At 52.3% G+C, this 14,918-nt stretch overlaps 1 protein-coding gene across 3 annotated transcripts in view; it reads left to right on the forward strand.

Moving 5' to 3' along the window:
• Positions 1–14,918, forward strand: part of LRRC8A (leucine rich repeat containing 8 VRAC subunit A) — a 31,108-nt gene that overhangs the window by 2,204 nt on the left and 13,986 nt on the right. For 2 of the 3 annotated variants that reach the window (XM_037037008.1, XM_037037007.1), the window contains exon 2: positions 1,471–1,576. The gene's annotated coding sequence lies outside the window, so the exon portion shown is untranslated. Of the gene's footprint in view, positions 1–1,470; positions 1,577–1,746; positions 1,911–14,918 lie in introns of those variants that run through there. The other variant, XM_037037009.1, reaches the window with a different exon arrangement.

Raw genomic sequence — 14,918 nt, forward strand, 5'->3', positions numbered from 1 at the left:
GCACAGGCAAGTAGTCTAAGACCTCATGAGGGGCTGGGTGGGATGGATGTGGAACCCTAGAGCCCAGCGCACTCTCTCTGTCCCCGACTCATTCATTTGTTCACTTGGCCTCCTTTAGTAAGTGCCTGGCCGGGTTCGGGAATGGTGCTGGGAGAACACAGTTCCTGGCCTCCTGAGCTGCAGTCTGGGAGGAGAGGCAGACAGGAAGACATTGTACAGCTTAATAATAGAAATATTACAGAGGCAGCCCCGAGAAAAGAGGCATCAGCTCCAGGTGAACATGTAGGGGTTGGTCACTGTGTGTTTCCTAGGAGAGGAAGGAGAGAAGAGTCACTAGGAGTCCAGAGGCCAGAGTTCTGGTCCTGGAACTGCCACAGGCAGGTGACCGGACTGACTATTGGGTGTCCCCATCCTCGCAGAGGAGGGCGGTCAGGGTAGAGGCCGACTTAGATGGCCCCTGTGGCCTCACAGCTCTGGGTGCTTTTCTGCCTAGTTGCCATCACCCTGGGTGGGATTCCTGGGTTGCTGTCTCCCTGTGAAGCTGGAGACCGTCTTCTGCTTCCTTCCTTCCAGGACAGCGCCGAGCTCCAAGCAGGTGCAATGATGCTTGTGGCATGAATGGTTGAAAGCCTCCATGAGCCCTCCTAGAGTCTTTCAAGTTCTTTTGTCCCCCTGTACTCCACACCTCCCCACCTCCCCACCTCCCCCTCCTTCCTGCTAACTCCTCTTCATCCTCTGACCTTCCCTGATGGCTGGGCCGTGCCCAGCTCCTGGCTGATTTAGGTGCTCCCCATACCCTTGTTGTAGCCTGCGTACACTTCTGTCCCCACCTGACTAACCTGTCTTGCTCACTCGTGTGGATATTTCTGAGCAGAGTGCTGGCAGGTAGTAGATGCTCACCAAATGCTTCTTGACTAATAGATGATAGTTGGGGTTTGTGTTGGAGTCAAAGTTATGTGTCTGGGCTGAGGATTTATCTCTGCCTGGATCTGGCTCACCCCACAATAGCTCATCTCCCTCCATGCACGGCCCACCTCCAGCCCTGGATCTAGCCAGGTTGAATCATGCAGCATTCTCTAGATGCCACGTTTTTTCCCCTCCACGCAAACATGTGTTTTCCCTCCCTGCCTGGAATGCTCTTTCTTCAACTCCTACTCTTCCTCAGTAGTCGACTCAGGTAACACCTTTTCTAGGGAGCCTTCCTTGACTCCAGCCAGCAGTGTGGGTCTAGTGTTTCTTCCATGGTCCCATGGCTTCTGGGTTCCCCGCAGTGGAGCCCTGAGCTCTCAAGAGCCAGTTGTTACTGTTGACTTGGCATCTCCCCAGTAGACTGCCTGATTCTCTGTTGTCACCCCAGAACCCAGCTGAGGGCCTGGCACCAAGCAGGCACTCCGAAAACGTTGGCGGCACAGCAGGTAACTCTGATTGTCACTTACATCCCTGCTGACAGCAGCTCTCGCTTCCTCGTAGGGAGGCAGCTTCATGGAACGAAGGAAATGCCAGGACCCTGCCCAGGCAGAAGCGGGCCAGCCTCAGCACCGGCAGCCAGCACGCAGATAGCAGAGCCGTCCCCGGGGTAAGGACTGGGTCCCTCTCCCTCCAGGCCAGCCACGGCCTCTGCCCAGGTGCCCTCCCCAGCCCAGGGAGCAAAGGGCAGTGTCTCCGCCGTCTCTGCAGTCCTTGCTCTTCTGCCCATAGGCCCCAGGACATCTAGGGCAGAGGTGGCAGATGACAGAGGGGACAGAATTCTTCCTGCTCCTCCCAACTCGGTGGCCAGCTGAGTAGCATCTGTTTGCTGTGCTCTTCAAATGCCAATGTTACGTCCATTGCCACCTTCTGCTTTTCCTCCTTCGGTCCAGATCTGCCAGGCTGGGTTGTGGCGGATGCTGTCTCGTGGCCACATTTCCCAGGTGTGTCCCCAGTGGGAAACGGCAGCTCCTTGTCCTTGCTGCAGGACTTCTCAGGGCCTTGAGTGCCTCGCGGCGAGAGTGACGAGCCTCTGGGGGGACTGGAGAGTCGCGTTTCCCGCACTTCCTGGCCCACACGGATGGGCCTCTTTGGGGACGGGGTTTCTCAGCCTACACTTTGGAAAACAGTCCCCAAAGGCAGGAGGTGCGCTGGTGAGGACCGGCACTTTGTTCTCTCGTTCCCCGTGAGTGACTGTGGACTGGTCACTGTACCTCTGTGAGCCTCGGTTTCCTCGTCGCCCAAAGAGGGCAACATCCATACCTCATCCCCCGAGTTGGTTGTGGGGAGGGGCACTGGCTGAGTCGTTTTCCAGAATGCAGCCCCAATGGTAGCAGCTCTGTGATTTGGGAAACACCCTCATTGATGATCCCGCCTGGTCATTTGGGGAAGCTCAGGCCATGGCCCTCCTCCCGTTTACCGATGTGGAGACCGAGGCTGAGGGGAGAAGGCAGTTTACCCAGACTCATAAGGAAGGAAGCCTGGGACATGGGACCGGGACCTGAGCCTGGAGTCCTGGGCCAAGGTCCTTTGCTTTGTGCCTGAGGCCTCCCTGNTGGTAGCAGCTCTGTGATTTGGGAAACACCCTCATCGATGATCCCGCTTGGTCATTTGGGGAAGCTCAGGCCATGGCCCTCCTCCCGTTTACCGATGTGGAGACCGAGGCTGAGGGGAGAAGGCAGTTTACCCAGACTCATAAGGAAGGAAGCCTGGGACATGGGACCGGGACCTGAGCCTGGAGTCCTGGGCCAAGGTCCTTTGCTTTGTGCCTGAGGCCTCCCTGCCTTCACCTCCCATCTCAGCTTTTTGTTAAGGAAGGCCTGGCCCCTCCTAGCCTGGGTTTGAAAAGAAGTAGTAACCTTACTATTTTTTTGTAATTACCAGCACACTTGCATGTTCATTATGTTTGTATGATGTTTTGGTTTTAACCTCACGTAGAAAGTGAAAGTCCCCTGTAACCCCCCTCCAGCCATGTGAGTCGGGTGGGGTGTATTCTTCCTCACGTACGTATTGTTACTGTTTGCTCCTTCGTCCGAAAGCAAGTCTGTACAGCTGCTGGCCCCAGCTCACTCGCTCTTCTTTAGTGGTCACTCCTGGACCTCTCTCCCAGGCAGGGGGAGTCTGAGCATGCGTTCCCATGGGAATGTCTGCACTCTGGTCTCCCCCTCAGTGCTCCCTTCCCTCACTGTAGGGGTTTCAAGCAGTGAGTTGGGGCTTTTGCAGCAGCGGAGGGGGTGGGAAATGCCTGGTGTGTGATTTCGTTGACTCTCCTGTTTATTGGGACAAGGGTAGCAACTCTGGGCCCTGCCCTGCAGGAGTTTCCTGTTGGCTCTGAGCAACTCTGTCCTACAGAGAGAGGGGAGGCCCTAGCTGAAGTCTCTGGCCTACGAGACGAGCAGGAAGCAGCAGGTCCTACTTATCTGGGATCAGAATTCCTCCTCCGTGCCAGGGACGGCGTGGAGGGAATGGCGCGGGCAGGCCTGGGAGGTTTGGCCTCCAGGTTCCGGCCTCCCTGTCTGCCTGAGGCAGGGGACAGTTGGGAGGTTGAGGTGACACACACGAGTTGTTACGTGTGCCTGAGTCTGGTCCTGACTCGGTTTGCCCTGGTGGTCCCTGGCAGAAACCTCAGCCCTCATTCCCTTGCAACGCTTCCTTTGGGTTTTAGTCTCCAGGGTGGGCAGTCAGGCAAGAAGGTGGAGGGGCCGCCCTGTGGCCTGGGTCCAAAGATGCTCTGTCAGGACACAAACGACCTCAGGGTGGGTTCCAGGGTCTCAGGGTCTCCCTTGTGGCAGCCTGGTTTTGTGGAAATGGGAGAGTGGTTTGGCAGGATGGTGCTGGGGGTGAGGTCTGAGCCGAGAAGTCTCCCTCACCTGGCGGGGCTCTCAGGCTCCCTGGCCTGACCCTCTCCCCCTCCCCTGTCTCTCCCTCTCGTTCTTTCCCTGGAGTCTCTGTCCTTTTGGAGACGCTCCTGGCAGAGAGCCCCCGGAGCTGGCCTCTCTGCCCGCTCCCTCCTTCCAGCAGCAGGGCCTTCGGGTCCAGTGGTCATCCTCAGGGGCCGTGGGCTGAGTGCTGGGCACTGTGCTAGGTCATTGCATACATCAGCTACCTTACCTGCTGCAAGCACCTGTGCGAGGTGGTTTCACCATTCACAGGCCAGCAGACCAAGACTTGGAGGGATGAGGGCTCTTGCCCAAACTCGGCTTAGTGGAAAAGTCAGTATTCAAACCGGTTCTCTTTGCCTTGGCAGCCTGTGCTTTCTCCCCACCTTCCACTTTTCTTTTTCTCTAGGTGCTGGGGCTTGGGGGTGCTTCAGAGTCACCTGGGGGCTTGTCGGAAATGCTGTTTTTCCTGAGCCCACCACCACAGATGCCCAGTGAGAGTCTGGGGCTGGGCCCAGGACTCTGCACTTTGAAGACTCCCCAGCCCATTGTGAAGCCGGTGGTGTGCAGGCCACGCCAGGAAGCACTGGCTGGGGTGACTCTTTCAGCTCTGGTCCCCATCTCTGGTGACGAGTCTCTCTGCTACCAGAACTGACACCCTTGCTGTAGAAGCCAGCTGAGTTCCCCTTGGTACCGGGGGTTTTAGTGACCTGCCAGTAGCTGGGGGTGGGGGTGGGGGTGCATTGAACCTTTCATCAAGGATGCATGGGGTTCAGGTTTCTAGAATAACTTTTACTCCCAGTCACGACATCCCATGCTGTGTCCCCCGATGCGTTTCTACTGCATTTGTAACAAGTTCTACATTTAAGCATCTCTTGAGGGCTAAACACCTTACGACTAAGTAGATGCCTGCAGTGCCTCATGCCTGGGGTAACGTTGCACCACAGTAAAGGCGGCTGTAAAATTCCACAGCTCTCACGTGCCACCTGGACATTCTCAGAGGCACCACTGCCAAACTCCGGCCCTCTGATGGAGTCGGTGTGCCCAGGGGCGGGGCCTTGAGGGAATCCTGTCCTTCATGTCTCCCAGCTGGCGCCCCGGCTCAGCAGCCCCTCTAGCCGGGAGAGCCAGGCCGCTGGCATCTCACCTATGGCCGGGCCCCCCGCAGTCCCATTTCCCAGAGATCTCAGCCACCCTTGGGTGTTCCTGCTCTCGTTTTAGAATCTGTCTGGAAGGCAGTGCTGGCATTTATAGCGGCTCAGAGCCTGTCTCCAAGGCCTCTCTGCCCCGAGGCCCAGACCCAACACCTGGCTTCTGGACCTAAATCTAGAGCCGGGCTTCCCTCCACGGTTTCTGTAGAGCTGTACCTGAGAGGCCCAGCCGCGTCTGCCGGTGGCCTGCTAGGGTTCCCGGCAGAGACATTTGCATGGCCCTCAGGAGAAGGGGCTCTTGTCCCAGGAAGCATCTCAGGGGCCTGGGAGCCTGGTTGGGCCAGGAGACCAACTTGCCTTTGAGGCAGACTAGCACAATGGAAAGTCAGACCTGGCGTGGACTTCCCCACCATCTCACTCTGTGGCCCTGGGCAGGTCACTTAACCTCTCTGGGCCTCAGACTTCGGACCTTTAAAGGGACTGCTGAAACTTACCACAGTGGTAACAGAAGCTGACGTCACGGAGTCTCACTGTGTGGTAGGCACTGGGCCAAGAGTTTCTGTGGCCTGCCTCCTTTAGTCCTCCTCACCACCCTGCAAGGAATGGACTCATCAGCCCATTTTACAGATGAGGAAACCAGAGCCCCGGGGGACGAAGTGACTTTCCTGAGGTCACACACCAGAGCCATCTTAGTGGTTTGCTTGGAGATTGGGAAGTGAGGCGCAGGAAGTGCTGGGTGGGATGATAGTAACGGGGGGGGGGGGGGGGGGGGGTAGGGGAAGCCCTCACCTCCAGCCTGGCCTCCTGCTTCTGTGTGCTGGGCTCACAGTGGGGCAGGTCCGAGGTGGGCGCCCCTTACCTGTCACCCTTTACCTCAAAGGCAGGCCCTGCCCTTACAAGTTTGTAGAAAGACAGGCCTGTTTGGGAGGCCCTCCCAAATGTGAAAGCAGTTTGGAACTGAAACTCATTCCCCTCCCCACTCTGGCCCAGACCGCCTCCCCTTTTCCTTTCCCTGGGAAGTGAGGGTGTGCCCTTCTCTGAGGGAAGAGTGCCAGGCCAGGCAGTGCCCCCAGCCCTCAGCCGCTGACTCATCCCAACTGGGTGTGGGGGCCTGGAGGGCAGTGCCCTGCACTGGGGCGGGGGCTGTGTGCACTGTGGGACTTGGCCGTATCTGGTCATATCCTCTCCCTCCCGGTTCTGGGACCAAAGGAAACCTGGGGGTGCTGACCGAGGAGCAGATTCACAGGCTCAGAGCCTCCTGGGACAAGGCCAGCGACCCAGTGTCTTCCTGGGGCTTTGCTGGAATGGCCCTGCCCCCTTTCCTGGGAGAGTGTTGATGCCAGCCAATCCCCTTCCCTCCTGCCTGGGAAGGTTTCCCAGCCTCTCTGTTTGGGCTTCAACAAAAAGGCTCTCTATGCCCTGTTTACCGGCTGCCTTGCCTGCCACCACGGCTCAGGTGTGGCAGCCAAATCTCTGTAGGCTGCAATGGGGCTGGAGCTTGTTGGGTGGTCTTCCTCTGGGACTAGGCAGGCAGCGCGTCATTTCTTTGTAAGAAGCTTCGGGAGGGAGTCAATGACAGGGACCAGGCTTGAAAGCCATGGGGGCAGAATGCTGGACCCCCATCCTTTCCAGGAGTCCTGAGCCAGGAGGGGCTCCAGAAGTTCATGGCTCTATGAGTCCTGGAGATTCTGGGGCCCTCTGGGTGTCTGGTCTGGGCTGTAGGAGTTTGTGCTTTCAGCTCAGCCCTCACCTGGGTGTCCCCCCACTGAATTCCGGGAGGGTTCTGTGCCGTGGCAGCTGGGCTGTGACTGTGGCGTGCCTTCCTCTGTGCCAGACCAGGCTGCCACCATATACATGGTCTCCTTTTTAATTCTCACAGGAAGCCTCTGAGACAGCTACTGTGATACTCCCCTTTGACAGGTGAGGAAACTGAGGTGCAAAGAGAAAAAGCTGTGGGTCTGAGCTCGCCCGCCCTGAGCCACCGCTTCCCTGCAGTGCAGGCTGCGCCTCTGAAGTGCCTTGCTATCCTGGCAGGCAGGTGGGAGCGAGCTGGCCTTCCTCTGACGTAGTGGACGGCAGGCGCTTCTTATAAGCTCCGACGATCCTCAGAATCCACACAGTGAGGGAGACCTGCGGCGTTTTTCCCAAATATTTTTTCCGGCTTATGAAAGGACCAAAATTAAATAATAGAAGAACCACCCTCTAAATCCATCCCTCTAAATTTAACTGCATATAGTTCTGTGTATAATTTCTAGGCTTTTCTATGCATACAGTAATGAATCTGTTACTGATACAATATTTTAAGACAAGAATGGGATTTTACACTTTTTCCTAATTCTATTTTATTGCGGTAAAATATGTGTAGCACATGCCTTGGTTGGGTGCATCAGTTGGTTGGAGTGTCGTCCCACACCCTGCAGGGCTGCAGGTTTGATTCCCAGTCAGGGCACACACCCAGATCACGGGTTCAAACCCCAGTCGGGGGCATGAGGAAGGCTGCCCATCGATGTTTCTCGCTCTCTGTCCCCTCCTCCCTTTACTGCCAACGGGAGAAAAATGTATCCTCAGGTCGGGATTTAAGAAGCACACACACCACACACGTACGTGTGTGTGTAAATCATGAAATTTATCATCTTAACCATTTTTTAAAATAATTTTATTTTTTATTTTTTAGATTTTATTTATCTTTAGAAGGGAAGGGAAAGAGAGAGGGAGAGAAATATCAATGTATGGTTGCCTCTCATGCGTCCCCTGCTGGGAACTGGCCTGCAACCCAGGCATGTGCCCTGACTGGGAATCGAACTTCGATCCTCTGGTTCACAGGCCCGAGCTCAATCCACTGAGCTACACCAGCCAGGGCTCATCTTAACCATTTTTAAGTATACAGTTCAGTGGCATTGTCACATTTGCATCACACAACCATCACCACTGTCCGCCTCCAGAACTCTTTCCACCTTCCCAAACTGAAACTCGGTCCCTGTTGAAGACCCGCTCCCCCGCACCCCTCCCCCTGCAGCAGCACCCCCAGCAGCACCCCCCCCCCGCCACACCCCTGTTTCACTCTCTGTCCCTACGACTCCGACTGCTCTGGAGCCCTCATGGCGGTGGCATTGTACAGGGTTTGTCCTTTCGTCACTGGCTTCTCTCACTGATCATAAATTTTTGTTCTCATCAGCATTTCCTTTTTATTACTTTATTAGTTTATTATCACTTGGACATCTTTTGGGTCAGTGCATACAGATCTCAGAGGTAGGTCGTATTCTTTTTTAATCTTCACCCAGTTTTAGAGAAAGAGAAAAATACTGATATGAGAGAAAAGCATTGATCAGTTGCCTCCTGTACATGCCCCGACCAGGTATAGAACCCTCAACCCAGGTGTGTGCCCTGATTGGGGATTGAACATGCAACCTTTTGGTGTACGGAACACCATCCAACCAACTGAGCCACCCGGCAGGGCAGCGGTCTGTGGGACCGCTTATTTTAAAGTTGCAAAAAGAAGGGCTTGAGCTAAATACTTTGCCTGGGGCCATGGAATCATTTCACGGTAGAGCTGAATTTGAATCTGTGTCTCCCGACTCTGAAGTTTGTGTCCTTTGCACTCCCTGAGATCTGTCTGCCACCAAGGGGAGGATTGGGACCTCTGGGTTGCTTATCCGGCTCCCAGGAATAGGGATGCTCCAGCCTTGCCACAGGAGCCAGGGCCCACTTCCCCCCACCTGTGTCAGCAGCACTGTGGGAAGGGTCTGGCTGCACCCTACCCACTTCCACATCTCCCTGGGGGCAGGGCAGGATCAGGAAGGGGTGACACTGCACCTGTAGGATCCTCAGAGACCACAGGTGCTGCTGTGCCAGTGAGTAGCAGGCCAGTCGGAAGAAGGAGCTGAATCTGCTGCCCTGGCAACGGGGTCCAGTTGCTGCTGCCTCCAGCTGAGCCTGGCAGGTGTGAGGACCAGACGGCCAGCCAGGGTCATTGTTCCGGTAAATTTTGTATGAAATAGTTTAAACACACAGGAAAGTATAAAATCAAGCAAATATCTTAGTATCCAGGACTTCGCTTTGTCAAACCTTAGTTTTTGCAGTAATTGCTCCTGATTTCCTCTCAAATTATTTCAGGCACAATGAAGTCTCTTTTTTCAATCCTATTTGCTTTCAACCCCCACAAAGTGAAATTATCACCTTGATTCTAGGGCCTTCATGCGTGTTTGTATACTTGCACACACGAGCACACATGAAGGGGACCAAAAAACCTGGGATTTACTTGTAAAAATTGTGTATTTATTCTTACATATTTAAACTTCAGTCACCTTCAAAATACTCTTCACCTGATAGAGTACACCTATTGAGACATTTTTCCACTGCTCAAGCAGTTTTTGAACTTGTAGATTTTGATGTCTTTTAGTGCTTCTGCCATTTTCTGTTTCACCTTTTCCACATCAGTGAAATGTTTCCCTTTAAGGCCTTTTTACATCCAAGGAAACAGAAAAAAGTTGCTTGAGAGCAAGATTAGGGTGGGGCATGGGGGTCATGATGTTTTTGGTCAAAAGCTGCTGAACATTCAGCCTGGTGTGGGCAGGTGCGCCTGTAACACCCGCTGTGAAACTGGCAAATGCATTGAAAGAGACTACAAAGAAAAATTCGCTGAAGCAGAACACAGCCTCCCACAACAACGCCAGCTGGTACACTGATACAGACAGGTTCCTGGAACACCCACCCAGTAGGGGAAGCCTGAATTCAGGGGGCCTGCCCTCCAGGCCATAAGCCTCATTATTGAATCCCCCCTCATATGTGTTATAGAAAACCTTACATAATCAGTGTATTACTCTATACTTGTTCTTAACATTTTTAAAAAGATTTTATTTATTTATTTTAGAGAGGGAAAGCAAGTGAGAGAGAGAAATGTCAATGTATGGTTGCCTCTCCCGCACCCCTCACCCGGGACCTGGCCTGCAACCCAGGCATGTGTCACAACTGGGAATCAAACTGGCGACCCTTTGGTTCCTAGGCCAGCCCTCAGTCCCCTAAGCCACACTGGCCAGGGCTGGGGTTTTTTTGTTTTGTTTTGTTTTTAATTTATTGATTTGCGTGAGAGAAAGAGAAACGTTGGTTTGTTGTCCCCCTTATTTATGCAGTTGTTGTATGTGCCCTGACTGGGTGTCAAATCTGCAGCCTTAGTCTATGGGGGTGGTGCTCTCACCAACCGAGCCACCGGCCGCGGTGGAGTTCAGCATCGTTTTTGAGGTCTATCCACGTACCTGTAGTTCATCCACTGTCTTTGCTGTCCTCTTTCACTGTATGATGAGAGCAGTTTATCCCTCCCCTCGATGACGTTTAGCTGAATTTTTGCTGTTAGGAACGACTCTTAAGTGAGTGTCCCTGCCCATGGCTTCACGTGTGTGTGCGTGTGTGTGTAGTGACGCTCTCAGGTCTGTGACTCAGAGAAACTGCTGGATTGTAGGGTGTGTGCACCCTGACCCGTTCCTGGGAATTCAGCATTGTTGCCAATGGCAGGGGCGTGAAACGGCATCTGATTGTTTTACTTTGCCTTCCCTGAGTAGTAATGAGATTAAGAATTACTTCATACAGGACTTCTGGCCAAGATGGAGGCATAGGTGGACACACTGTGCCTCCTCGCGCAACCAAAATTAGGGACAACAAAAATTTAGAAACAAAAAAAAACCCCAACCAGAACAGACAGAAAATTGAACCGTACAGAAGTCCGACAGCCATTCATCCAGACCAGTAAGAGGGGTGAAGTCGGCAGCTGGTGGAGAGGGGTCACGGCAGGAAAAAGTGGTGGCTGATAGACCCTAGGCGCAGGGAGGCAACGAGCAGACCCACTGAGGCGCACGAGGCAGCCAGCTGACTGCCGACACACATTTGCGCACAGATAAACCAGGCAAAAAACTGGCAATGAAACAGAACACTGATGATCCGGATGCTCACAGAATTGGTTGATTTTGGTTGCAAATTAGATGAAAAAATGAAGGCTACACTAAGTGAAATGATGGAAAATGCACATGGATCCAAGAGTGATGGGAAGAAAACTGGGACTCAAATCCATGGAGTGGACCAGAAGGAATAAAGAAACAACCAAACAAAAAAGAATGAAGAAACAAGAATTCAAAAAAATCAGGAGAGGCTTAGGAACCTCCAGGATGTCTTTAAATGTTCCAACATCCAAATTATAGGGGTACCAGAAGGGGAAGAAGAAGAGCACCAAGTGGAACATTTATTTGAACAAATAATAAAAGAGAATTTCCCCAATCTGGCAAAGCAAATAGACTTCCAGGAAGCTCAGAGAATTCCAAAGAAGTTGGACCCAAGGAGGAACACACCAAGGCACATCATAATTACATTATCCAAGATTAAAACGAAGGAGAAAATTCTAGAAGCAGCAAGAGATGAGGGGACAGTCACCTACAGAGGAGTTCTCATCAGTCAGCGGATTTCTCAAAAGAGACCTTACAGGCAAGAAGGGGCTGGAAAGAAGTATTCCAAGTCATGAAATGCAAGGACCTACATCCAAGATTGCTTTATCCAGCAAAGCTTTCATTTAGAATGGAAGGGCAGGACTTCCGCCAAGATGGAGGCATAGGTGGAAACACTGTGCCTTCTCCCACAACCAAGTTTGGATACAACAAAAGTTTTGGAGAACTTAGACACACCCAGAGGCCAGAAAACGGAATTATACGGAAGTCCGACAGCTACGAACCGTTCAACGAGGACGGTAAGAGAGGTGGAGCCAGCAGCGGAGCTGGGTCGGGCAGGACAGACCTCGGAGCGCAGGCAGCCCGGAACTAGTCGGGGTGCGGGGCAGACTGACCAAGGTCGCACATTCGTGCGCAGTGAGATGGACCACGCAGGCCCCAGGGGGCAAACCCAGTGGTGGAGGGCTGACAGCGGTGACACACTCGCGTGCAATGGAGCGAGGCGCGTGGGCCTGGTGACGGTGGTGGCTGCGGTGCTGGTGGGGGTCGCGGCAGCAGGCGGCGGAGGGAAGCCATTGTCCCTTTTTGACCCCGCCCCCACATTCAACGTCACAACCCAGCGACTCAGTTGCCCTGCTCTGGTGAAAACCTAGGGCTCCGATCCTGCTACTTAACAGGCACGAACAGCCCAAAAGATGGTACAAGAAGAACTCAAAGTCCCAGAGCCAATAACTCTAAGGGACCAACAGATTGCCAGCCTCTCAGAAGCCCAATTTAAGACACTATTTATCAGGATGCTCACAGAATTGGTAGAGTACAGTCACAAATTAGAGGAACATATGAAGGCTAAACTAATTGAAATGAAGGGAGATGTCCAGGAAACCAATAGCGATGGAAAGGAAACTGGGACTCAAATCAATGGAATGGACCAGAAGGAAGAACGAAACATCCGACCAGAAAGGAATGAAGAAATGAGAATTCAAAACAATGAGGAGAGGCTTAGGAACCTCCAGGACATCTTTAAACATTCCAACATCCGGATTATAGGGGTACCAGAAGGGGGAAAGAAACAGCCACGAGTGGAAAACTTATTTGAACAAATAATAAAGGAGAACTTCCCCAGTCTGGCAAAGGAAATAGACTTCCAGGAAATCCAGGAAGCTCAGAGAGTCCCAAAGAAGTTGGACCCAAGAAGGAACACACCAAGGCACATCATAATTACATTAGCCAAGACTAAAATGAAGGAGAGAATCCTAGAAGCAGCAAGGGATAAGGGGACAGTCACCTACAAAGGAGTACCCATCAGACTGTCAGCGGATTTCTCAAAAGAGACCTTACAGGCAAGAAGGGGCTGGAAAGAAGTATTCCAAGTCATGAAATCCAAAGACCTACAGCCAAGATTGCTTTATCCAGCAAAACTTTCATTTAGAATGGAAGGACAGATAAAGTGCTTCTCAGATAAGGTCAAGTTCAAGGAGTTCATCATCACCAAGCCCTTATTATATGAAATGCTAAAGGGACTTATATAAGAAAAAGAAGATGAAAAATATGAACAGTGAAAGGACAGCAAACACACAGTTATTAACAACCACACCTAAAACAAAAGCAAACCAAGAGGACAGCTAGATCAGGAGTGGAACCATAGAAATGAAGAACACATGGAGGGTTAGAAACAGGGGAGTGGGAGGAGGAGAAGGGGGGAGAAGGCACAGAAAATAGCATAGATAGTAGGTAGAAAATAGATAGGGGGGAGGGCGAGAATAGTGGGGGAAATATAGAATCTAAAGAACTTGAGACACGTGGTTATAAACTAAAAGGGGGAGAATGGTGGGGGAGGGAGTGTGCGGGTGGAGGGGAATGAAGGGGGGGAATAGAACAACTGTAATGGTATAATCAATAAAATATATTAAAAAAATAGAATGGAAGGGCAGATAAAATGCTTCTCATATAAGGTCAAATTCAAGGAGTTCATCATCACCAAGCCCTTATTATATGAAATGTTAAAGGGACTTATCTAAGAAAAAGAAGATAAAAAATGTGAACAGTAAAAAGACAGCAACTCACACACCTAAAACAAAAGCAAATTAAGCAAACAACTAGAACAGGAACAGAACCACAGAAATGGAAATCATATGGAGGGATAGCAACAGGGGAGTGGGAGGAGGAGAGAGGGGGAAAAGGTACAGAGAATAAGTAGCATAGACAGTAGGGAGAAAATAGAGGGAGGGCAAGAATAGTATAGCAAATATAGAAACTAAAGAACTTATGACACATGGACATGAACTAAAGGAGAGTGTGGATGGGGGTGCAGGGTGGAGGGGAATGAAGTGGGGGAAATGGGACAGCTGTAATGGCATAATCAATAAAATACATATATAAAAAATCAATACATCCTTTCTAAAAAACTATTTCATACATTAATTTCCGCTTGCATTTTTTCCCTTTGAGTTGTCTGTTCATATATTTGGCCGCTTTTTCTCCTGTTGGATTGTCTTCCTCTTACATTTCTAGGAGTTCTGTGTTCTGTGATCACACACCCCTTAGTACCTTGACCGTCTTTTACAAAATATGGACCCGTCCGTGACAGATTCTCTGCTCCCGTCCAGACAGGGAAGCTGAGGCCCTGGCACGGGCGCCATTTCCACACTGCTGCTAGGAGGCTAAGTGCAGGCAGGGAATGAATGGCCCCATGTACCCCTGGGGCAGCTGTCAGGTGGGGTCTGCCCCGTCTGAAGGGCCCCGAGAGGAGATCCGGTGTCACTGATCCGGTGTCACTCACAGGCGTGTGAAGTTGGCATGTCAGTTCTCTCCCTGCGCTTCAGTCTCCCTGTCTATAAAGTGGTCATGAGGAATGCTATTCAGCCCGAACAGGAAGGCAGTGCTGGTGCACGCTCCAGCACGAATGAAGCCGAGGGTGTTGTGTTAAGTGAAATGCACCAGACACGAAAGGACAAAGAGTGTGCCATCCCATGGACATGCGGTCTCTAGAGTTGTCGCGTTGACAGAAACAGAAAGTGGGATGGTGGTTGCCAGGGGCTAGGGGACAGGGGTTAGTGTCAAATGGGGACAGAGTCTTGGTTCTGCAAGATGACGAGCATGCTGGAGCGGAGGGTGGGGGGCGTCGCACAGCAGCAGGGGTGTGCTTGATGCCCCCAGATTGTGCACCTAAAAATGTTGAAGGTGGTAAATTCTATGTTGTAATGCATTTTACTATAATAACGTTTTTGAGAAAAGAAGGGGCACCGAAACAGCATGCCCCTCCTGGGCTCGGGAAGCTCCTGGCCTTGGCCTCAGCCGTCAGTCTGGGTGTGTGGAGCTGCTCTGACTGGGTGTGGAGGCCTCGAGTGGCCCAGCTCCTGGGGCAGGTGGCTGCCCTGAGCTCCCTGCCTGTGAGGGATCCATGGCCCTCGGGGCAGGCTGCTTCCTCCCCCGTCCTGCAGCCCAGCTAGCCAGCCCCAGTCTGCCTGGGACTGAGGCCGCCTCTCCCTGCCACA

This window comes from Sturnira hondurensis, unplaced genomic scaffold (genome assembly GCF_014824575.4).
Source record: "Sturnira hondurensis isolate 20B ecotype Veracruz unplaced genomic scaffold, ASM1482457v3 Scaffold0022908, whole genome shotgun sequence".
Classification (NCBI taxonomy): Eukaryota; Metazoa; Chordata; class Mammalia; order Chiroptera; family Phyllostomidae; genus Sturnira; species Sturnira hondurensis.